Raw genomic sequence first — 26,037 nt, forward strand, 5'->3', positions numbered from 1 at the left:
CTCGTGTCACTTGGTGGGATATAATCTCGGGCGATGTCGTGGGCCATCATGTTTGGAGCAAAAAGCGTCCAAAGAGACACCACACCGGACCTCACGGTTACCTATTACACAGGGCAAACCATATGGGAGCGTCTAGAGCATAGCCTAGGCAGCGATCACCACATTACACATTTGCAAGCATCTAACCAATCCCCTAACCCCCCGCGCCAGCTCCAAACTCATGTAACCGATTGGGCTGCCTTCGGACAATTCCGTGCTTCTGCTATTCCAATTGAGAGAATGTTATAAATATAAGTGTTGGGTGACTGGGAAGAGAAGTACGAATTTCCCGGAAGGCAGCCCAATCTGTTTTAATGAGTTGGAGCTTTCGTGGAGGGCTTAGGGGATCGGTTACATGCTTGCAACTGTATAACATGGTGATCGCTGCCTAGGGTATGCTCTAGACGTTGCCAGATTGTTGGCCCCGTGTAAGAGGTAATCGTGCGGGCCTGTGTAGTGTCTCTTTCGACGGCGTTTCCGTCTCGCGTTGGCGGATCAGGAGGTGTCTTTAGAGTGGTAATGCTGAGTTTGGAGTAGCTCCAGAGGAGCCTTCTTCCCTAAAAGTGTTTAGACCCAATAACTCTGGCTTGGTTTTTGCGACGTAGAACCAAGCTATGTGTGATCTTTTGGTCACTATTTTCCCCTGACTAGCAACCTTGAACTCATTCCTTAGCCAGTTTTCAGACGTGGACTGCCACACTAAATGCCTTATTTCATTTTGCACACTTGCAGAGGACAAAGCCGACAGCCCCGAGGAGGGAGTCACCATCGTGTTTATTGGTGGTGGCAGGCCTACTACCACCACCAATGTAACAAGTAGTACTGCCAGTACTACTACGGCAAGGACGCTTCCAGGTTTGGATCTTTTGAGGTTACTCTTTCCTAGACTGCGATGACCCTACTGCCTGGTGTATTTAAAAGTTTTTGAAAAAAAATTCTTGCCAGAGTGCTAGCCGCGCGGTCGAATAGATGGAATGTTCGTCTTGCAGGTGAGTCATACAAAGATATCTGATTGGGGATGCCTAGCAGAAAAAAAATGGCGGGTCCTAAGCGAAACGAATAATTGGCGTAGTGCGAAGCTTTCAACGTGGCACTCCTACGTTGAACTGAACTGTGGTGTGACATTTCTTTAAAAGTGTTACTGTGCTTGACCTTGTTGCTGATTATTCAAAACGGTTATCCGTTTGCGAAGGCGCCGAGAAATACGACACGTTAGGCGAAGCACTGAACGTTGCAATCCGCCTGGAGAAAACGGCACCAGCTTCAAGCTGCGAAAATGCGATACACAAAGGAACTGTGGTTCACCCAGGCGCCACCACTGCGAGTCGCTCACCCAGCCAATCCATCCTGCGCAGCCCGAGGAAGCCAGCGCAGATTTATGTAGCTTTCCCACCATCACTCACCCGCCACGAAGCGCCTATTGGCCTCCGCGTTGCTATAGGTGAAGGTTAGCCAGAGTTGTCATGGGGAAGATAAAATCAAGCGGCGGAAGATGGCGTAAGGAAGCAGCACGAGGAGTGATCAGCAGAAGCGCCCTTCACACCTGTCTGTAGCGCCAAAGAATGCAATGCTCTAAGTAAAGTACCAGATCGACAAGTCAAAACTGATAACTCGGCTTTCTGACACCACTTTGATTTTTTTCAAGGGTGCGGACTACGGAAACGCTGTGGCGGCATCTACTAATAGTAAGCTGGGTCAGTGAGCGATTACGAATGAACCAAACGGCCAACCTGCCAAGAAACCAGCCGCAAACTGTTGGGTGCGCAGCCGCTGAGTACGTTTTACGTTAGAATAATTGGACAGCCACGAACTTCTCGCTGGGAACAGCCCATCGTATAATACTTGCTGTACCCTGGGAGACCGGTTTTCTGTTGGCAGTGGCTCTACAGGTGAATTCTCCTCCTCCATTGAGTAAACGCCAACTGCACTCAAAATTTCGACCCCTTGAAAACACAATGTCCGTATAGTCTCGTGAAAAAGAAATCAAGATGCGAAATACAACAGCTGAAATATGCGCGAGGACGCCCCAAGCGATAAGAAAAAATCGGTGATTTTGAAACCGAAACTGAGGAGAGCGCAGCCATTCGTTGCAGCCATCCAGCAAGCGACCGGACGGTCAACAGCTCAAGAACAAGCATGAGCGCAAACTCTACGCGCGCACGGGGCAGCAGATGGGTGAACCGTTCGCGACAAAGCTCAACCGGTTCTCCAGCTCCATGGCTGGCCAAACGAAGAAGCCCCGGACAGCCGGAGCATCATAGGCCCGTCCACGGCCGGACTGGAGGAGCGGCGAGCGCGCAATTTGCGCGCCCGGCGGTCCTCCAGCCCGGCCGTGGCGCGTCATGGCTATTTACGCGATCCGCCGGCAGGTGAAGCGTGGTGTGAGGCGAAGCCATTTTAAACGCTTCTAACTGCTTAACCAGGCTTTTCACGGGGCTACCACTCGTGTCCCAGCTGATTTTTTGGTACGTACTACATATTAAAAATAAATTTTGGCCGAGGTGAATTTGAGTGCAGTTGGCCTTTCATGGCCTTCTCCCCGTCCCGCCTCTCGGTGGCAACTCTTTTACCCTGGTGCTACACCGGTTGTCATTTCGTCGGACGGCATGGATTGCAAAAGTCCACTTGTTTGGTGATCGATGTCACTACATATACCGCATTTCAGGAAAGCCAACATCACACTATGGCTGTCAGAAAGCGATGATGAAGATACGCAAACGCACATGAAGCGCTTCAAGAGCAAATCACTTTCCATGGACGGAACCAAACACGGGTCCCTCGCACTTGAAGCCGGCGATGAAATGATGATATTGAGTGCTCGAATTACGGAACGTTCAACAAACCATGTCGTTCGGTTAGCAAACAGGGCTTCGGCTACCTTCACTGGCATAACTTGGCCTAGCCTAGCTAAGCCACAGCCATTTTTAAAGCAGTCTGGGTGCCTTAGCAGTGATTCCGTGTGCAAGCACGGCTTCGTGAAATTAAAAACATATTTTTTGTGTTGTTGCCTTGAACCAAACATTTCTATGGACAGACATACCTAACTCTCCAGCCATATGTACGGATATACTGTGCGAATCGCCATTTCCTGTGCTCCAAAATAGGTGGCGTACTGAGGCAGCAGACACAGCCAGTCATAAAGGCTCCACTGTGACAGGGAAGACCGGATCGGAGGCTCTTTGTTAATTCATGCGAACAAAAACACAGATGTATGAACGAGGGTAGAGGACAATGCATCTGGTTTCGCGCGGTAGCCAAGGACGCATATTTTTGTTATCTGGGGTGTCCCAGCTAAATGCACCGAGATTTAAAAATAAACAGCATTGGTGTTACTTGAAGAAAACCTCGTGCATAATGTTTGCATTACTGTAAAGTAGCCGACAGTAGTGAAAAGTACTCCCCTCATCGTTAGTGTCCATGAGGCACCTCGACTTACCCATGAGAGGCTGTAACTTCGCTATTTTTGGCGGCAAAATTATTGCGTAATCATTTATTCTGGCTGATATGGAAGCCCTGGGAAATATATAAAAAAACACGTGACGGCCCTCCCTCCTGCCTCATAAAGCCACGCCCCCAAAATAAGCTGATTGTAAAAAACTACTTCACCTGTAGCCCGCCCAAAGAGACAGCGCATCACCTTGGTAATGGTATGCAAGAAAGGAGAAGCAACAGCAATTCTCACGGGGCCTGTGTGGCAGATAAAAACCAAACTCCGTCGAGATATCTTTTTGCTTTCTTTTCTTCATTTCAATCTGGCTAACTCAGAGGCAGTCGTCTCTTTGAAGGCATTCCTTGATGAGGGGGGCGGGACTGCCGTCATGGGGTATTTCATATTTCGCGAGGTTTCTTTATCACCCACAGTAAATGGGTACACAATTAGTCGCTGAAAATACCGTAGTTAGATGCCTCTCGTGGGTACCTACAAGTGCCTCATGGACGTTTTATAATTACGAGAGTACTTCTCGCGTTATGTAGTTAATTACAACTAATTAGGTCACATTGACGAAACAATTACTCTCCGGTTATCTACAGCACTGGAAACATTATGCACGCCAGTAACGCCATTCCTCCTTTAACACGAAAGTATTTTAGGCCGGGATACACGAACCTCACTGACGTCATATCCGTCACGGAAATGCCGTCAAAGAAATGCCATCACCAGAAAACGTTCCGTTGGAGCGGTGGCGCTGGTTTCGTGCCCACGAGCATTCTGCCCGCAACGGAAGGAATGGAACAATCTATCGACTAAGCCATGAAGTCGTGCCCGTATAGCTGTACGGACGCGCCTTATGTCCTTCCGTCTAATTTTTCCATTCAGACGGTGCTGCCGTCTAGATGGGGTGAAGCTATGTAGGGCGTCATGACGCTAGTGAGCGCCGATAGTTTTGCGCCGTGATAGGGCAATGTGTAGTAGCAGAAGCTGCTGTGTTTATCCGTCCGCCGCCTACTATGTGGAACGCCGCTCAGCTTGTGGAACGCCGCCATCGCGTTCCACAAGCTGACCTCGTCGCAACGCAAGCGTCTGCCGTACACGCCACGGAGCGGGACCAATGTGGTCGCAACTTTGTCTCATCGACCCTCCAGGAGGACGTCTCTCCCTGAGCACACCCAAAAGACTAAGGCGGACCCACAAATCATACTCCTTTCGCTTTCATACAACGCTTTCGGTTTCGTTCGCACGGTTTGCGAGCACATGTGGCTTTCAATCGGATTTACGCAGTGCTCCGGCACGTTCAATCCAGAGTGTAAAGTTGATGCGTCTAACGCTGCCACACCGACGAGATATAAACAACGATGTGCAAGTTCATATCGATGCGCAATAAACATTCACATGCTCCTGTGAAGCCACATTTCACTTTCGTGTTTTCCCGATTCCTATGGAATAAGGATTAACGACATTTGTTTTAAATCGTGGCGCGTGATAGCTGGGACACACTGTATATAGAGCCTTGTTATTTGCAGTAGTTTCCAGCGATTTTCAGTGAGCGCACATTACCCCTCACTATTCTAGAGAAATTAAGACGTAAAAATTGCGTGAATCTATCGCCCATAGTTCGGGTTGCTTCAGTCTCTTCACCATAATTTTTTGTGTTATCCTTGCTTTTGGTACGCACCTCTTAAGCACCCGCTTCTGTGGTTTCGCGTCGTCCCTCCTATTTCTACTCGTGCTAGTCGAGAGAACGAGGACGACACCGAGGATAGAGCGAGGAGTAAAGTGGGGGAAAAGAGAATGGCGAAATTGCGAGGAGGGAAGCGGTATCCACAGGGTGCAGGGCGAGATGCGAGACAAGATAACACCACAGTAACGTGTGCATGCTGCGTTCGCCGATGACGCAACCACTTCTTGACACGAAGAAAGTGCTGCCCGGGAAAGAGGCTCAGCGCCGCCAATGCCAGAATGAAGTGCGGCGCGGACACTGAAGCAGTAGCTATGCGCCATCGACGAGTAGGCTTCATTTCACGCTGGGCTCAAAGTCCGCACTAGGGGGGGGGTCCTAATCGTCAGCCAATTCATTTTTTAACATATGTCATTCAAAGACGCCCTTTGAGTTACTTCGGCCGGCTTTCTTGCTCGTTACTAAATTTTCCTGTGCAGCAATTTTTTCGCTTCGTTTCGCGGTCATGCTTAATTTATTTTAGGCAAGATAGTACGATTAACAATTTCAGTTACAGTGGTATATCCTCAACTTCTTTTTAAGTGCGAATGCACTTTATAAGCGACCCTGAATTCCGTTGACCGCCGTCCGTCCACATAGCAACAGCTGCGGGTGCGCGCGCTCCTCGTCTTCCTTGGCAACGGGGGGAGATGGGCGCGCGCTGCCTGGCCGCTGACATGGCACATACCCACGTGGGGGATTGGTCAGGAATCTCCTCGTCTTCCTTGGCAACGGGGGGAGATGGGCGCGCGCTGCCTGGCCGCTGACATGGCACATACCCACGTGGGGGATTGGCCAGGAATCGGGCGTGAGAAGGGCTAATGCACCCGCTTAAAGGAGTACTGACACGAAATTTCAAAGCTGAGATCCGCTCTAGCAATCAAGTACAACGACAACACAAATAGTTGTCTGTGAATAAATGTATCTTTCTTTCTTTGTAGTTGTGTGTGTGTGTGTGTGATCTCTCTTTCGCGAACATTACCGAACCGCGCAAATTCAACTCGTGCATTCGCACTTTCACATTCTTCCCCTCGGGGAAATGCGGGGAAATTTTTTTACCTTGAGTCGGCCCTCTACGCGTCAGGTATTTCCACAACGAATTTTTCACGTATGCCACTACTACATTCTTTCTCATTCATCGTCATGAAAACGCATCAATTACTCAGTTCGCTACATTTCCGCATTGGAATCAATGATGAACCTACGTGATTTTCTACAATACCTCAAAATTTTTTTTAATACTATAGTGTACTCGGGTAGGAATTCGTGCGATGAGATGAATCCTTAGTGCAACGGTGTGCGTGATCGATGCCCACAAAGAGAACAAACTACGCGAGCCGAAGAAAAGAGAAGCAAGAGGCAGGCTTTTTGAAGGGCAATTCCAGCTGGGTCGACGCCTACTGTTGCGGTGCGCCTCCTCCTGTGAATATTGCAAATATACCTGTTCCTGCCACGTATCAATAGGTTCCTTCTTTAAAGAACCTAACTCTCAAATATCGTTTTGCCAAAATTAAAAGTTCTATGGCATTTCTCTCCAATTACTGACCGATGGCTTTAACGAAGCGTTAAAATAACCTTTGCTAAACTATCATTTGTAGCGTCACGTAAATGAGTCGCAGTTCAAGCTTAAAGCCCGTCACAGCTCAACAGCGAGGAACATGCAGTGCTCAACTTCCCTGTTCACCTTGCTAATTCGAACAGTTCACTTACACTGGTTACTTTTCCCAGACGTCATTTCAAGACCACCAACGGCCTACTCAATGGTGTGCACCGTTGCGGCGGAGAGGGACTTTAGGGATCCGCCGCCCGACGGCCTGTGCGACTTCACGTTCTTCGACTCCCTGTACCACCCCATTGTTACCAAACACACGATACTTACCAGGCCGCCAGGAGGGACGCTGCAACACCTGCTCGACGTGGCTTGGTCAGCCTCCAGGACGCAGTACGGCGTCTCCATCACTACCTTGTGAGGGCGACGCCTGATTTTCCTTTTCATTTCTCGCACGGCACGCATAGAAGGACATCACTTACATTTATGGTGGCCCTTGCTGTGATTTTTGGTTTGTGTTTTCCCAGGTAAAAGGCACGGTACAACATAAACGGCGGTGGAAAGTTTGTTGCCTACGCGCAGTTTCTCCTGTACGCAGAGCTCGGCCATGGCCTGAATCCCAAATAACCAAACATTACCTAGTCTTAAAGCGCAGTTTTCAAATGATGTCGCCCGGGAGCCCCACAAAGCGCATTGAAGGAAAGCCAACTTTCTCTGGCGATGACGATGATCACATGAGCGCCTCAAAGAAAAAAACGCCTCAAATGGTCAGAATCAAACCGGGGTCCCTCGTTTTAGGAGGGCGAAGTCTATCCGATTGCGCTATTTTTACACGATCGAAGCATTTTGAATTTAGAGACGGGTGTATGGACGTGCAAAATTAAGCAGAATATCCTGCACTGCTCCGCCTAAGAACATGGTTGAACTTGAAGCTTTCATCGTGGAAAATCATAAGGCGAAGGTTCAGAGCCAGACCCCTGCGATCAAGAGTCCGAACTGCGTGCGAATCCAAGTGAAAGCTCAACTATTCCAAGCATGAACCGCCTACAAGTCAAAGTCTATTGTCAGACGACAACCGAGGAACCCCTCGCGAGAAAGCTTCGCGTTCTACCATCGTCATCTTTGGACGGAAAGCCACATGAGTTTTGTTGCTTCAATGTAATTCCTAGTTCGTGTTTTTTCGGCGCCTCTCACACAAAAAGCCGCGATGTGAGGTTGCAAGTATAAAGCATTTTTATAAACTTGACAAGGCCGTGATCCTTTGCTATAGTGGCATAACGAAAAAGTGATTGAAACAGCCCTTGACAGCCTATGTTTATCAAAGAAAGGTATTACCATATTCTGCGGGCTGTGACAGCATACATATACATAATGCACCCAACAAGAAGTAAAGTAAAAGAACCAAATAATAGACGGAGATAGAGAAAGAAAGCTTATTGTACACAAAATCAATCAAAGATATCCTGTAGACATAGTCTCAAACGAGATAAGGGACTTTGTAAAACCTCGCTTAATGTTTTGCGACCGTAGTTAGTACGTGGGCAAGGTCGATTCCACGTGACAGTATTTCGTGTAGCATATGCTTTCTCTACAGGATTAAGGGTCTCCAATGGATACACGAATCCTTTCCTTTTGAACCACCGCCATAACGAGTGATGAGAATAGATTTATACGCTTGTGGTACACCATCACTTCAAGATGGTCAAAACTATACCTATCGTGGCAATCGCTAGGCAGAAAGCAGGAAGGAAAATTCAAAATTTACATCTACCCTTTTTTGTAGTGATGCAGCTTTGCAAGGGTCGGGTAGCTTGTGTTTGCTCCACCCAAAAATGAGGTGCTGACCGAAGACTAAGAGGAGAGGTCTCATGTAAGCAATTTATTGTTTCCCGGGAAACCCTCGCAGTGTGCGTACTGCAATGGAGAGTTTAGAAGCAATAGTACAGTGTGCAGAGTGGAATGCATATTCTAGCGTATATAAGCACCAATAACTCTTGCTGAAGGTACAGTTCTACGGAAGATGCAGTGAGTGTGAGACATGCGCTAATGTGAACCGCTTTTCTTGGTGGCTTAAAACGATCTGAACAGGAATAAAACTATTAATACCAGTATTCATTTCTGCCACTTTAACTTATCGTCGTTGGTTTCGATGACTACGGTTTCCACGCCAGCCTTAACACTGGGATACCTCGATGCGTGTGCTTTAAAGAAAAAGGCACCTACGAGATCAACTACAGTGTGGCTGTGGAGAAGTCGTGGCAGTTAACATTTTCTTTCTGTAACCATGAGCTTTGTGCCTTCGGTTTTGGTGAGCGGCACTGTGACAGCATGGGAGCCTGAGACGCGAAGCGGAACTCCCACGTTTGTGGTGGTCATTTTATCAAAAGCCAAAGTTATTCACGTACTCAACAGCCCAAGCTACAAACCATCCCCACCACTTCCCATTTTACCACCTTCATGGAATAAATGCTGCTCGGGATATTTAAAAAGTGGCAGTATTAATGGCCGCATGTGTTTTTAATGCTGAAGTATTCTTTCCCGAGTACCTAGAAAAATCGTGTAATACTTTGTGAAGAAATAAAAAACTCGCGACTAGTTGCCTCCAACAAAAGTGCATCATCCCGAGTCCTCGAGAACGGACACACTTCTGACACGCTGCAAGCAGTTATTATTTGGAGAGAAATGCATGGAAGTTCAAAGTTAAACAGTAAAATCATGCAACCTTCCGTCTAACGACTACGACTGTTGAATGCGAAGCTTTCTTCGTGCGAAATAGAATGGGGAAGGGTCAAAGTCAACACCTTGTCGACTATGAGGTCGCAAAGTCAACTACGACGTCACAACGACTTGTTTCTGAAATGGGCAGCTGCCGGACAAAGCCCCAGCTGACAAGCTTTTTTTATCGGTCGCCATGGCGGTCGTACTTGGTTCTGTGCACCGTGGTAATTGAATGACTCCATTTTGGTTAACATTCAAAAAACTCTCTCTAACGTATTTCTCTTATAATGTTACTGGTGGTCTTTTGTGATGTGGAGCCAGAAATTGTTTTGATTTCTGTATGTGTGTTGAGAAAACAATCTCTCCTGGGCAGGATTGAGCTGAGCAAGTTTTCAAAGCCTAGATGGTCCAATGAAATATTCTTTTTAAGTTCTTGTCTATTCGGACTATTTTACAGGCAATTGTACCACAATTTTTTTTAAACCAAAACTTTTTTAAACCAAGATTCTTTGAAAACAAATTTATTACGGAGGGATGTTAACAAAACGTTCTTCTACTCGCGGCATTTTTTCCCTCGGTCGCGCTGCAGCACGCTGCGGGCTAGTCAAGAGTTGCAGAGAACCTTTACGGACCACATAACAAGTTCAACACCATCACCGTTATCCTTTTTTTTCTCTTGCTAGGAAGATCCCCGATTTTGAAGAAGATTTCAAGAAGGCCATCGGGAAGGAATGGATTCAGCAACACCTTTTTTCCAGCAATACATATCACTGGGGCGTTCTTAACATTAACCAGTTTGATTTGGAAGTCGGCCTTTTGAAAACAGCGCTCAAAACCTTGCAGGTACGGTCTCAGGGTTTTTTACGATAATTCTTTCGCTGAATCTCCGCATTAACGTTCTTACCAAAGTGACATGTGCGCCGCTAGCAGCACCCCCTCTTTAAAGAGAGGGCCTTAGTTGTAATTGGGCTATGTAGCGTACTCCGATCTCATCTAACCCGGAACCTTAAGACGACTTGAGCTCCAGTTTTGAGCGCCAAACATAGCAAGGGAGACTGCAACTATGCTATTTTTTTACTGTTACATGTGTTGTTCGATCGACAACTGCTACGGTCAGCCACTAAGAATGCGTGACGTTTACCAACTCATTCTTTTATTCCATGAGCAGAAGTAGTAAGTACAACTAGTTTATCAGGACCCCTTCCGCTTTAACGTCAATATGCTTTGGCGGAAGTAAACTCTTCAACAACGCCTCGCATGGGTATTTATGCTTGGCACACGAACACTAAATAGTTATCACACAGCCCCGACATTTGCTAACTTAGAAAGAGCATCTGCGTTTCATGCATGGTTTCTTGCCCATGCTGTAATTCGAGGGGTAGGAGAGCACGAAAAAAGGAAACGTAAAGAACGTAAACAAGAAACAAAAGTCTGACCCACATATTAACACAAATTGAAACGCCAACCGAGACATATGCACCAAGACCAGCTTCGAGTTGGCATATATGTCAATGAGAACTCGGTTGGTTCGGATTGTTTCGGATTGTCTCGAACACTTGCGGATTCTTTTGTCCATTTTTCGCAAAATAGCCGAATGCCGTGGTGAAAATGAAATGCGCGGGTGGTGAGCGTGAACCTTACCCACACGAAATCACTTATCGTTGCTCAGTATTAGTTGCCAGGCAGAGTTCATTTCGTCTTTTTTGCCGCCTTAGCAACCTAAATGAATAGTTCGGTAGGGGAGCGGCACCCTTTGCTCGGCTGTACGAACACGTGATACATCTGAACACCTTGTGCTTATACCGCGTGTGTGACCCAAGCACTAGTGGCCGAGGAGGCGGAGTTCAATACTCAGTGGTGCCTGCAATGTCTGAGGCTTCGTGCTATTTCGGTTTGCATCGATAAAGGAATACTTACTGTTTAGAATTTTTTGCCAAAGAAAGACTATTGTCTCAGTACACCCCACTCTGGCTGGAGAACACCCTCTGCCTACGGAAGATCTAAACGTTTTTCTCCTGGGAATAACAGTAGCCGATTGCTTTTTTTTGGACTCCGAAAATCCGGACTTGCTCAATACTCCAGACCTTCCCTAAGTGCCGCCAGTTGTCCCATAGGAGTACTGTATATGAACCACGGGTATTTCGGACAAAATAAATCCAAATGGTCGATTTTTGGACAAAATGTTCAGCGACAGAGTTAAAATCGGACTCGAGGACGACGCCATTTTGAATCCAAACCACAGTGCTAGCTTCGGATTGGATGGGGATCGGCTTTACTCCCGCCGGGGTAACCAAATTTGATCTTTCGCGACATTGCGATAGTTTGGAAGGGGACAGAGACATACTGTTGCACGCGGAGCTAATGGACGAGGAGATCCTGCGCAAAGTGACCGTGCTGCTGCAAAGCGACTCTGACTCTGACGAAGAAAAGCTGGCGCTTGCAGAGCTGCAAGCAGACGTGGTCCCACGAAGGAGGAATAGAATGGAAGAAGCCATTCACGACCGGTCCTGAAATAAAATTGGTTTTTGCGACTCGCGGATTTCTTTGACTGCTCTTGAATAAAAGAGCAGTCCGAAAAATCCGCAAGAAAAATCCGCGGACTATTTTTTCTTTCATTCCATTTCAGAAAAATTGATCGGTTATTGTGTAGCAGTCGTATGATGCACAAATTACATTTGCATGAGTGTGCTAGGGGGACTTAGCTAGCTGCAGAAGAAAATTTCGCGCTTAACAGAAATGCTAACGATCACCCAGTACTATTTGAAGGTGACCAGCCCGTGATGCAACAGCGCTGCGCCCACGGTGTAGCACAATTGAAGCTGATATCTACGTTCTCCGGACCCCATCAGTTCACTGTTACCAACTCTGGTTCACAACCTCAGTGGGTATGCCTAGGCGGGCACTACTTGGACTAAGGCCGGCCCTCTGCTTCGAGCATTTTAAACTGTATTGCACGCTTCTTAAAGGTGCCATGACGACAAAATGCAGCTTTGGTTCATTAGGAATACTGCTTTGTCGGATAATTTGATCAGAAGCTCTGAACAAATGATGGAGATATGCAGGAAACCGCGTGAAGCACTGCCGACTTCTCGAACTGTTTCTGCGATTTCTCAAGACGTCACAGAATGTTTTCTATGCGGTTGTGGCCGCCTGCGTATAGCTCAGCATATAGCACCAATGAAGAAACATGCACTCATATCAGCCGTACACTAACATGTAATGAACGCTGGACAAATGTGTAAGCCACTTGCATTCCAGGAAGAAGCTCGAACCTTTATTAGCAAGCAGGTCACATCTGGTTAGGATAATGTAGTCATTCAGAGCGAAATTTTCCCAGCCGCTACATTGCTCATAGACACTTATCGGGAATTTTGATGTTATTCGCCACGGTAGCTCAGTGGCTGAGCCGTGTTACTGATGCCGCGGGTTTAATTCAAACAGCTAGGGACGCTTTTCAGGTCGAAGAATTAAAAAACCCCTCTTGTGACGAGATTTCACCACATTATAAGCATTCAGTGGTGAGTGAAAGTACTCCCGAGCCATTTACTGCGACCGGCGTTATAACCCTAGGTGTAGCTCGGGTGTGTAAAATGACAAACATGCATATGCTTTTCATTTTCGTTTTCATGTTTCCGATCCTTATCACCCTCCAATATTTGTCGCCAGTTTTTCAAGAGAGTGGAGTAACTCTCCAACCGTTGACAAACACCCCTAGATGTCGAGTTTTAAATACCCAGCCATTTGTGTGCCGGCGCTTTTCCTTCCAAGTTAGGCTTGTGTGATCACAAACGTGCAAGCAAGCGTTGCCCCATAAATGAATTGCATTAAGCCAGGTTGTTCACTCGCTCGTTCTATACGCGAAGTGGTGAGAAAATAATCGGAATCGTCAATGGTGAGGGAACCTACCAATACAAGCTGGCGATTCTAGGAGGAACCGTGGCGGCCTTGTAAAGCGTTACAAAAACAGTATGAAGATGACTCCTCGATACCCAACAAACTGAGTCCCGCACGGTGACAACACGTTAATCAGAGTACACATTTGTTGCAGGCCCTGGCAGAGTTTTCGCAGCCTTCTGAAACTAAGCGTGTGTCCTCGTACACCTTTATCGGGATGTACGGCCCTCTACCCAGCGGGTGCAACCAAATTGCCGGAGATATCAAGTAAGTAGTTCGTAGAAATCCTCAGTGAGGCAGTCTTGACCTTGCGCTTGGATTCCCTGGGGGCTATTTACAGCGTAGTTTTTTGGTAAAGTGCCAACGGCCGGATTACAGAGGGGTCAGAGTTACAGGGTTGACCACAAGTTGGCACAAGTACAAAACTGTAGCTTAACGCGTACGCAAGAGACCTTAAAGTGGGCCACCGTAACTTCCCAAGACAGAAGCGTTTTGCCATAGTTTTTAAATGACCATGTTTTAATGACGGCACTCCACAAAGTCCCAAATACGGGGAAATCGAGTGCATTTATTTGGTGGAAATACAAGTGCTCCAGCTCTGAGAGTAAGGACGCGGGAGCTTGCGTAGCGCTGGAGCCTTTTCCACCAGGCTTCAACCAATAATGGGTACTCGCCACCCAGCACTACTACACAGCCAGTCAACCCCACAGCGCCCCACGGACGTACACCATTACAGGCGCAGAAATAAAATTCTCACCATCTCAACGGAAGCTGAGCGCAAAGATGGCATACTGCTAAGGTGACTGCAAACAAATCCCGTGTCCCACGCCACAGATCTACAGATCCTACATCCTTCACTCCTCAGCGACAATTAGAAGTTTTGCTGGTTTACGCTTAACTCCCGATACCACGCGGTGTGGGAGTGTGACGGTTCCAGGAAAGTCCAGGAGGTAAGGACCGACGCCAGAGGACTGAAAGATCTTGCTTAAAGCTCGCTGTGTCCAATAGGAAAAGTGAGGGCCTGGTGGCGTAGTGGACAACAGGGTGCAGCTGGTAATTGCATTGCAAACTACGGTTCGCACCCAGACTGGTTGAATGACGAGTACAATGTAAAAAGACTATTCCTCATTGGCTTTTACGCTTCTGGTCGATTATAAAATCTCTATTTTCCCGCAGTGCCTCACTTTGGTTCTGATGAAGCTAGTTTTGTAACAGCTATGCACTAGATAAATGCGGTACCTACTGGTCGCCATAGTGCTCTTTTGGTGAGCATGCACTGTCAAAGAAAAAGGAACTCAGAGGCATGTACCTTTTCCAATCGTGTCGAGGACTGTTATTTTCCTGTAACTAGATATTACAGGTTCGTGTATGGCAACCAAAATGGGTGCAGTTGTCACGACCTGAAAAGAAATTACGTCAACTAGGTTCGGCAGCCTGTTTCCAAACGCTTTGCTGCCAAGCGCCCGGCGCGTGAAATGTTTGATGTCACTAGGCGCGCTATTCCCTCGAGCAACTGGCAAAACGAACCCTTTGTTCAGCCTTTGTGGCCTTGAGGTAGAGGTCATGATACTGGCACTGACGTCGTGATTTCCAGTAATAACGAGTATGACCATTTTTTGCAATTTTTCGTATTGCAAGAACTCCTCCCACGCACCGTCCCGCCGCCGGCCGACCAGCTAACAAAACAACAAGTCGACCTTCGACAGCTCCAAACTAACACATTCCCACACCCCACGCGGCTACACACCATCCACTCCACGTGATGATGATGATGGTTTCTATTGGTATCCACTTTGTAGCGGGGGGATGACGTGTCATCTTACCAAAAAAAAGCAAATATATCTATGTTTCATACTCTTTGTTTAATACTAGCGCTGCTCTTACGGCAGGCACAAATGTCTTATTTTTTTTTTTTTACAGGCAATAGCTGTCCTAGGCAATATTCTGCCCTCTGCTTTTCGTCCACCAGCATACTAATCTTCTTTTCTTCACCTCGACAGCCTTGAAGTTAACCATGTCTGTGCTACCCTTAAATGCTACGTCTTCTGGAAGCCGAATATTTCGCTCATGTAGATTTAAATGGATACCTTCGCATTCTAACACTATGTGCCGCATAGTTTATGTTTCCTTTCCGCAGACCAGGCATACCCAATCATTTTGTGAATACTTCCCTACATAGCTCTTAGTTCGCAAGCAACCTGCTCTAGCCTCAAAAAGCAAAGCACTGCCCTGAAATTATCGGAGAAACTTTCCTTTCTGATGTCCAATTTCTCAGCCCTGTACATCTCCAAACGACGTTTTAGCTTCCTTTTTTTTCTTCATTTATTCGTTTTTATCTGCATTGCCTCGGTATCAGTTATCTTGGCTGTTTTGGATTCTCCACTGTTCTTTCCGCATTTCGTCGTTAGCCTTCTAGTCTTTCTTAGCAACTGCGTGTCCACGCTTTTCAAGTATACGTACCAAAAAGGCTTAGCTGTCCACCTACGTTGATTCATTGCTCTCAACCTCCTCTCAAAACATATTTTACTCTGCGCTTCTCGAACTTCAAACGGCGCCCAGTCCATATCTCCGTGCACTACTTCGTTAGTTGTTTTTCCATGCGCTCCTAAGGCCAAATGACCTACCGTTCCCTGGTTCACTTCAAGGCCTGCTAGAACGTCTGATTTTCGGCAGAGCACTGCATTCGCAATTGTGATACCCCGAACCATTACTCCTTCCCCCATTCCTCTGACTACTTCATACTTGTTATACCCCACGGAGCTCTAAGCTTCATTATAGCTGCGTTATTCTTTCCCTTACCTTTAAGTTGCTCCTCGTGAGTTTTTGAGTATTTATCCCATTCGTTTATCCACACTCCCAAACATTTATGTTCCTTCACTCTCGGTTATTCGCCATGCCATGCTGGATGGTGTGGGGATCCGCTTGATCCCCTTTCCTCCTCCCGCGAGCGCGATGTTCGAACGAGCGCGCTTTCCCGCGCACGTGACGTCACCTCGCGGGCCGACGCGCCGGCGGGCACCGACTGTCCCGCCGCCGCTGTCGCTCCTCCTCGCCCGGGAACCTGCCTCCTCTCCTTCGCGCCTTAAAACCGGACGCGCACGTTTCGCGGCTCTCTCTTTTGGCTCTCGCTCTCGCTGGCTCTCTCTGGCTCTGGGGGTAGAGTGAACTAGAATACTTGGGTATTCTAGTTCACTCTACTGGGGGGTCGCTCCCTGAGCTCGGAGGAGATGGAGGATAGAGCATAGGGAACGCGAGGGATCGCGGCTCGTATCGCACCCTCGCCGCCACGCGTCCGGAGCGGGGCCCATGACCCCAATCGGACGCGCGAGGTAGGCTACCCCCACCTCGCCGGCAGCCCCGTGTCGCCTCAGCCCTCGCGGCCCGCTCGAGCCCGGCCTTGAGGCGCGCGTCGGTACAGTGTAGTTCTTAACCCGGCCTTGGCGTTATTATGCACTGCACAACTGGGCCAATAAACCCCCTGGTTCGTCCTGGCCCCCTTGGAGCCTGTCGTCGCCTGTGTCGGTGAGTCGAACCCGTCGCGGCGTCTCCCTCGTGGACGCCGCGAACCTCTCTGGGGCATTTTGGATGGGTCGTTACCGGGCGTGGGGGAACACCCTGAACCCCACTTAGGCCCACAAGGGACCGTCGAGCTCACATCGTCGCTCAACGTCTCTAACGAAGCTAGCCGGGGTGGTTTGCTACCCCGTAGCTAGACCCAATATGCCCACAATGGACACTGCGTCAGTGCCAGTGTCATTGAAAGTCATTTTTCCAGGTTTTTCTGCGGCACAATTTTACCCGAGATCGGTAGCTTCCTGACCGCTAATATTTATGAGCCGTTGCATGTAGGTCTGGTTATCATCTAAAATAAAAATGTAGTCTGTGTATAATATTCCCAGAATACCCTGTTGTACCACTTCGCTTTTCAGCATATGCGTTAGGTTGAAACCTAATGACTTTCTTCGAGTTTCTTTTCTAACCCTGCCATGTAAAGCATAAGCAGTACTATTGGGTTTAAAGGCTATCACGGTGAATGTTACCCCCAGTTCAAACACTGCGGCAGCCCAGCTACACTCTACCATATGGTTTGGGCCTGCCAGTCAAACCCAGACCTTAATCCAATTCCTAATGCAACTCACGAGTGGAGGGAAAGTGAGCTTGCCAGCTCAGACCTGAGTCAGCAGCTTTGGCTCGCTGAAAGGGCGAAGACGGCAGGCCGCACCAACGGAGTCCTGGACTGAGGACCCCGCCCACGATCCCGCTCGAATTCACTGTTAATAAAGTTTGCTCCTCCTCCTCCTGCTCTTCCTCCTCCTGCGAGGTTGATTGTACGAGTTTGTTTGTAAATAATGGTGAGTTTCTATCCTTTCGGGATGATCAGATTCCGCTCCCAGCGTACGACTACGATTAAATAACATTCTGCATCACGCTTACTGCGATCATACATGCCACGCGTTGGACGCCGGGTGCGTTTCGAAATGCTCGGCCCGGCACAGTGGCCTTCGCATGAAGACAGCGCTCACAGCGGTATTTGTAATTAAGTGTACCGTGAAACGTAGTATCGCTGCAGCCGATTGAAACAGTTATCTCATGCTGCTGAGTGAATCTCTTTCTTCATTTGAGCTGTTTAGTATTGACACACGGGAGTGGGTGTTAGGCATTTGTCTCTGAACAGCTAAGGGGGTAACATCCACTTCGTTTTCTTTTTTTTTGTGATTTATAAAAGAGGACAGAACAGACTACCGAGTACAACACGAAGTTAACAGGGAGCATTTTTAGATTTCCTTTCATTTTCCTGCAACTTTGCATTCCCATTTTTTTAACAAAAAACAAAATAACAGGCACATCGCCGCCTCAGGGCCACGAAAGTGACCATCCCACACCTTTGCAGATCTTATTTCATGCCGGACATGTTTGTGGTCCTCGGCCACCTCTCCTACGATGACAACACGGACAACCGAGGGACTGGGCTCCCCTACACGTGCAGGATATTACCTCCAAATATATACTACATCCCGGATGACGTTCGTAAAGGCCTAACCTATGGCCATACCTTTGTAAGTGGACCATTCGTTGTACGATAAGCTGCCTTTATCTGTAAAATAGACAATTCGCTAATAGTTTCCATAACAAGCCCCCTTTTTTTTTGTTTTGATGCCATCTTTAATGGCGTGTGGTATACGTGATAGTGTTGACGACAATGTCAGGCGGCAGTTGGCCTTGCCACTGGCAAATGAGATGTGACAGTAGCGGTGGTTGCAATTGCCGCTGTCGTATGACTGCAATCAAGGACGAATGAGGAATCCAGTGTCTTCGTTCCTCCACACGGGTTTCCGAGGATGATGCGTAACCTGACTTATACAATTCAATTACCTGCCTAAGATTTCAAGCGCCCTGGAGTTGATAGCCGGTGTTTTTCCTCCCCACGTCGCTGATCGCTGTTCGACGTGGCCCCAGCCCGAACAGTGAAGAAAATTAGACGCCGTATTTCCGGAGGCTCCAACTGCACTGCTGTTCAACTCTCGGAGGCACTGAAGGTACCGACGTATCTGTTCAAGGAATATGTTCACTCGCTTTAGTCGACACGCCCGCTGCCATTTCCGCCATCTAAAGTCACAGTTTCCCGTCGCTTAAGAAATTTACCTTGCCAGTGCCTCGACTGTCGATCCGCACGGGTGCAGCTTCAAATAATTAGGTAGCTGCGGGCGAACCGTTTCGGAGCGCTGTGGAGCTGACCCGGAGGTAACCGAAAGGAGCAGCACGCGCATGCGCAGATAGGAGGGCGATACCGTACGTGTACGTCTCAACAGGCTTATTTCAAGCTGGTCACCAATATATTACTCGTCTTACGTCCTTATAGCAGGGCCAGCGACAGAAGGATATTTGTTCAACCGGAAAGTTGATGTGCGCGTTCAGCATGGCCGTGAGCCGCGGCCCTCGCAGATATTCATACAACTGTTAAAGACGAGTGATTGCTGCCTCATTGCTAGTGTGCTGGCGCAACTGCCACAGCATCGACGATTGCGTTCCCGCTTTGTGAAAACCGTTTTGTCTTTGACTTAAATACCTCCGCTCGACTGCCTACAATCGGATGCTCTCGGTCAAGGTAAAATGACTGCTCAAACTATCGGTCGATGCCAACAACAACCGAACCGTTTATGCGATAATTTTCAAGATTGCAATGGCAACGAGCATGTTCACGCATCCCCGGCAAAAAATTAGCGGCATAGAGAGTGGCGAAAGCATGCTGCAGACTTGTTGTGTCTAAAAAAGTGATTGCTGAAAGCATCACCGGTTAGAATTATTGGAATGGCTAGTCCAAACCAACTACTCAGGGGACGTATTTCATGCAGAAACGTTTCATGTCAAGCCATACAAAACCAAATGAATGTGAAGCAAGCAGCTCATTAGCAATATTTCACGTGTGTTTCTTCCTCCCACATGCTGCCTCGTATTCCGTGCCTTATCAAGAATACTCTTTTCTGCCCTGCTTATCCCGTAGTACGAGGCGTGTCAACTGGCCGACTGCCTTCAGAACAATGAGAAGTTCCAGGTGCCCATCGCGGTATCCTTTACTCTGAAAGGCCGCTGGTACAAGGCAGAGACTCCCGACCCCGAAGTGCCAACCATTGGCAATTACGACCTGCTCAAGCCGTGCGGCCTTGGGAAGTACTCTCAAGGCGCTTATGTTTTCCCGGTAAGAAAAAATGGATCCAGCCAGCACTCCTTCACCTTTGTGCACACTTCATTGGTAACTAGTAGTGCTGAACGAATGCGTGTTGAAGCATAGACATTACCGAAAGCCGAAAACTTGCGTCAGATGCCTACTTCGTCCTCTTGAAAACAAAATCCCGTTAAGATATAGCATATATCAGTTTTATTAGTTATCGAAAGCTATGATTCAACGATTATTCCAATCGCCGGAAATAAGAGCCCGTAGGGGCAAGGAAAAAATCCACCCTAAGAAATCCAGGTAAGCCAAATTGGGTATTTCTCACAAACAGAGAAACAAGCGTCTTTGGCGCCGTAATTAAGCCTACAATGTCACTTTGAGAAAGAGAACGGACAGCTATTGCAAAGCACTGCGATGTCGGTCGAGCGTGCAGTGAAGGAGCAGTTAACGAGAGGCCAAAGTGACCCAAAGCGACGCTTGCCTTACACTACAGAACAAAGCAGGCCTCGGAAATGGGCCTTTCTGCATTTTCCGCTCCCAGAGTGCAACAAGACTGTACACAGCAACTCTGAATTGGCCATGTAACACGCAACCAGCTATTGCAATTGTATGAATCACATACGATGTCTTCATATTATCCTTGTAATAGTTTGATATTTCCGCCTACCATGTTTTGGTAATTATCTGTTCCCCTACGGTTGTTCTGCGAAGCTCCGCATGGATACCGTTTCCAGAATAACAAGGGGAGCGACGCCAGCGTATAGTCCTGAGCCGGTGCCCGACTGCCACGTGTGATAGTCGGATGCGTTATCTCTGTTTTCGTAATATCTGGCTATTCTACAACAAGAGGACTATTAGGCACATGTAACATTCTTTCTCGTGCTTTTCTTCCGACAAAAGTTACAAAACAGGACCACGCTTTCGTTCCAGCGAAGTTTATGCGGAAACAGAACGTTGGTGCCGATAACTTGAACTCGAAGCCTCAGGCGATTCGGCAAGCAAAATTATGTTTAACCAGTTTGAGTCTGCAAGATCTTCCCACAAAGTTTGGCCTCCTGCACAATTTGATGGAAGTGGACGCCTCCATCAAAACCAAGGTCAACGCTGCCGGTTCACCAGAACTCCCGCAGCTACTACAGGGCTCACTTCTTCGGAACCCCAACCCCCGTATTCTGAGTCCTTGATCCACTAGGCCCCCCGTCGAGACAATCGTTGATAGCGATATACTCATGTGAACGTATGGCGGTACCCTACACTCGGCCGAGTCGAGGAAAATACTGAGAATATGGCTATAATATTCATTGGGGCAACTCCCCAGGTGCTGGGGTTTAACCGCTAAAACCAGAAAAAACCGAAGGCAAGCTTTGCAGCGAAGATGTATATGGTTAGTCCAGCGCGATTTTTGAGTCTCCGCGTGTACGCCGTAGCGTCCGCAAAGAATGTGTAAAAGCATGCGATCGATGTTATGGTTTAAAAGGGGTCGGGGTACGGAGAAGACGAATGGGGAAAAAGAGAACGGGTACTTGTCATCAGAACCTGTGGGCGATCACTGGGTGCTCTCGGTGCGACAAACGAGCACTCGCTCGACAAACTTCGTCTTCACTCCTTACTGTGGGCATTTACAGTTCGTTCCGGCTCTGCCAAGGAGCGTCTGCGGTGTAATTGTGGATGCGGTAGTTGCTGGTACACACTGCAAAAACAATCGGCAATTTTAAGAATAACTTACGGACAAAACGACCATTAAAATACCTAACCGAGTTCCATTTATTATAAAACAGACATAATATGAAGTTTTAGTGAAGCGTACCGGCGTTACCGTACACGTAACGTAAGCAAATAGCGGAACGCAGCGGCGCGATGCGTGAAAGTTTTAGTAAAAAGGAATTTGCCCGCTTCGCCTACTTTCGCTATCTATGGTGGGGTGCGACGTTGCCAACCCACCAATGGCAACCCATTGTTGTATCCAGGAAGGTGTCCCCGAGCCGAACTCCGTCTCCTTCCGACATACGAGTCGTAGCTTCGTGATGAGGGGTCAGCAAATGTTGCTGCCTTGAAGGAGACGAGCAGAATCCGAAGCTAAATTTAACTGGTTTACTGCATGGTGAGAGATGAGCCAAAGCAATATTGGAACAATGACCTGTCGGGCGAGGTAACACTACAAAACTCGAGTATAATGACAGCATTGATTCGGTGTTCCAAAATGAACGAACGTGTGCGCCCGTATTTATACCCAAAGTGCTAGGGGTCCAACAAGCTTCCTCCAGCTTCCTCCCTGCTGTTTCCACATAGCGCGACAAGTGCAGATACACACAACACTTTTTCAGAGTTCGGGAGGGGTAGGTAGTGTCATGTACCGCGCTCCGTCAAACCCCAAGTCAAGTACTGCTGTTCTGTGGTACTGCGCTCCGTCAAGCCGTAAGCGGACAAGTACCGCCACCTGGTGGGGCCCACTTGAATAGTGACTCACGTGACTTATATTGCGCGGGCCTGGTGGCAGTGCGCACTGCGCGCCCAAGCATGAACGACGGCGGTCACCACCCGGCTAGTTCTTAATAAAGTACCTTCCCTGTGTTATATCAGTGCGTGGACGAGTCCTGCATTCTCAACTCGGACTACCTAACTCCTGCAACTAACATTGGCGACGAGGCGGAGCACCCACAGAGGCAGGAACTACTCAAGAAGTGAGAATTGCAGTTCGTACGACCGTCACTCCCGGTGTGACGGTACGACGGACTACGCCGGTCGCATTGAAGAATTCGGCGGCAACGTTGCGTCATAGACTTCATGGTACGGGCGTCTACAGTTCTATTTTGAAGATAACGACGTCAGGAATGCAGTGAAGAAACGTGCACACCTTCTCACTCTGTGAGGCGCGCAAACGTACGAGACTGTCTGTGCGTTACTGCAACCTCTCACCGCGGACCAAGTGGACTACGCCGACATTGTGGTCGCGCTTCCGGAGCACTTCGATCTGCGGCCGTCGGAAGTGTACTCCCGGGCGATGTTCCCGCGGCGGGATCAACTGCATGGATAATCAGTGAGCGACTACGCGGCAGCTTTACGCAAACTCTCCGCAAGCTGGAACTTCGGAACATTCCCTTCGGTGACCTAGACGACGGCTGCAGTGGAGCCGGAGGGAGCCGCTGCCATTGCAGGGGCGCCATCTGCGTTTCGCGGGGGGGCTCCGGTTAAGAACCCGACGCTTCTCCCGCTGGAAGTCATGTTAGCCGATAGATTCGTTTGCGGCCTCCGCGACGAACAGCTCCAACAGCGGCTCTTCGCCGAAAAAGATTTGACCTTCTACCGAGCCTACGACCTGGCAGTCCGCGCAGAGGGTGCGGTTCGTCAGCAGCAGAGAACAGAGAAGGAGAACAGACGGAAGTAAGGAAGGCAAGCAGCTGTTTTGCTTCCTTGACTTGGCAGAAGAAAGGCGAAGTCAAGGAAGGACAACGCTTCTGGCGGTGCGACGACAAGCACTGTCCGAAAACGTGCAAGTTCGCTACGACAACGTGCAACTTCTGCCACAAGCGGGGCATATAGAGCGATCCTGCATCGCGAAGAAGAAAGGAGGGAAGCGGTGTCAGCGCAACATCTACTTGGGTGCGGCTCTTGAGCATCAGTCTCCTCAACAGGCGGATCTGCTGGCGTCAGAGCTCTACGACCTTCCCGTGGTTCCAAGTGAGGGCACCCCGCCGAGATAACTCTAACAGTCCAGGTGCAGGGTAAGCCGAAAACGTTCGAGGTAGACTCGGAGCCTCCCTGCACAATGGTCAGTCGCGAGACAGTGTACCTTGTGGCCTACTAACGCGCCAAAGCTGCAACCTAACGACATTTACCTATGCACTTGGTCTGGGCAATCGCTCGAGGTTCTTGGAACAGGAACGGTAGATGTCAAGCACAATGACAAAATGTGCCAACTGCCACTGATAGTGGTAAACGGTTCGGGCTGCAGTTTTGTTGGGGCACAACTGGTTCGCCAAGCAAGGCATTCACATCGGTAACATTCATCAGTCAACTGAGCACCAGGGTGTGTTTGCGGAAGACATACCTGGCCATACTGGTGTACCAGTATACCTGGAGTTGACAGAGGAAGCGAAACCCAGGTTGACGAGAGCGCGTCCTGTGCCCTTTAAAATTCGCTCGGCATATGAAGCTGAGATTGACAGCCTGGAAGAGCAAGGGGTGCTGGAGCCAATGCAGCATGCCAAATTGGCTACACCTCTTGTGTGGGTACGCAAAAAAAAACGGCGATCTGTGCCTTTGCGGCGACTATCGCTGCACTGTCAACGAGGCGACAAAGAAGACTGCATACCCCCTTCCCCCAACGGAGGAAGTGTTGAGTACCCTGCGAGGTGGAACGATCTTCATCACGCTGGACCTAGCTCAAGCATATCAACAGCTTCGGGTGGCTCCAGAGGCGGCAGAGATCCTCGCCATAAACACGATAAAGGGATTGTGCAAGGTTAAGCGGCTGCCATTCGGAGTATCTGCAGCCTCAGCCATTTTCCAAAGGTTCATGGAGACGACTGTGGTGATATGCCAAAAATCAAAACGAAACTACAGAAGGAATGGACCAGCACAAGCTGTCGCCGCATTCTGATCAACAAGCACAGAAATCATCGTAATTGTGGATAGCGCTGAAGGGACCGGGAAAAAGGCAAGAGGAGGACGAGAGGAAGAAGTAGTGGGTTCGGAAGATGGATTGCCTGGCGGAATCGATGTTCGAGACGAGTCCGCGGGTTCCGGAAGCCTGTCGTTAGGACGGCGGGGACCCAGGTGTTCTGCGACCGTTGGTAAAGAACGTCCAGACACCACGTCGCCACTGGCAACGCCGTGCCGTGGCCCTGCCTCCAGTGCGCCTCTTCTTCTGACGATACCACAGCATCTTGGCTGCTTGGCCCTCGCATCTTCAGCAGCTGCGCCTTCATCCGGCTGCCGCTTCTGAATACGTCTGCGTCGTTCGCGCCTTCAAGCTCCGCAACGACGTCTCCGTGCATCGTCCACGTGAGACTCTCTCTAGTCACGAGAACCTTGCATCCTACTTTTGTGTGGGGACTATGTCCCTCTTTACGCTAGTTTAATGCCGTCAAACTGTAGGTTGTAACTTTTGTTAAGTGTACGTCTCCTAATTAGCGTCTGCCCTTGCCCTAACTTGCCGTCCCGCGTAAATGTTCGTTTTCCTCGTTCACCGAAACCGCGTCACATCTTCTTGCTCCTGGCATCCACATCCCCGTCATGAGTTCCCCCTAACCTGATCATCACAACGACATTGTGTGGACTTGCTAGTGTTTGTGTTTACCTCGACGACATTTTCGTCAGTGGCACCACCGAGGCAGAGCACAACGACCGACTGGAAGCAGTTCTTCTGAGACTGGCCAAGGTAAACCTTCGACTAAACAAGGTCAAGTGTCGTTTTGCAGTACCTGAAGTACATTTTATAGGCCACAGAATCGATGCCAGAGAGATTCACACAACGGATGACAAGGTCAGGGCTATCGTCGGAGTACCTGCACCAACAAGCAAGCAAACCTTGCAGTCTATCCTAGGGATGTTGGCCTTTTATGAATGTTTTCTAGAAGGCCGAGCAACGATCGCTTCTGTGCTGTACAAGCTCTTGCAAAAAGATGTTCCGTGGAAATGGCATCAGAAGCATCAGAACGCTTTTGATGAGCTTAAATGCCTCATTGTGGGACGAACCGTCTTGGCAAATTATGACGAAGCCAAGCATCTCATAATCTCATGAGATGCATCACCTTACGGCGTTGGGGCAGTAGTAGCACAGCAAGACAGTCTGGGAAGAGAGGTCCCGATAGCTTTTGCGTCCCGCACACTGGGGGTAGCCGAGCGTAACTACGCGCAGCTAGACTGGGAAGGTCTTGCGGTAGTGTTTGCGGTTGACCATTTCCACAGGTACATCCTAGGATGCAAAGTCCCGTTCATACCTGATCATCAGCCTATGCTTGGAATCCTGGGTCCAGAAAGGGCAGTGCCGCAGATGCTCTCGCCCC

The sequence above is a fragment of the Haemaphysalis longicornis genome, unplaced genomic scaffold (genome assembly GCF_048455015.1).
Source record: "Haemaphysalis longicornis isolate Haplotype H1 unplaced genomic scaffold, Haemaphysalis longicornis Haplotype H1 scaffold_2, whole genome shotgun sequence".
NCBI classification, from domain to species: Eukaryota; Metazoa; Arthropoda; class Arachnida; order Ixodida; family Ixodidae; genus Haemaphysalis; species Haemaphysalis longicornis.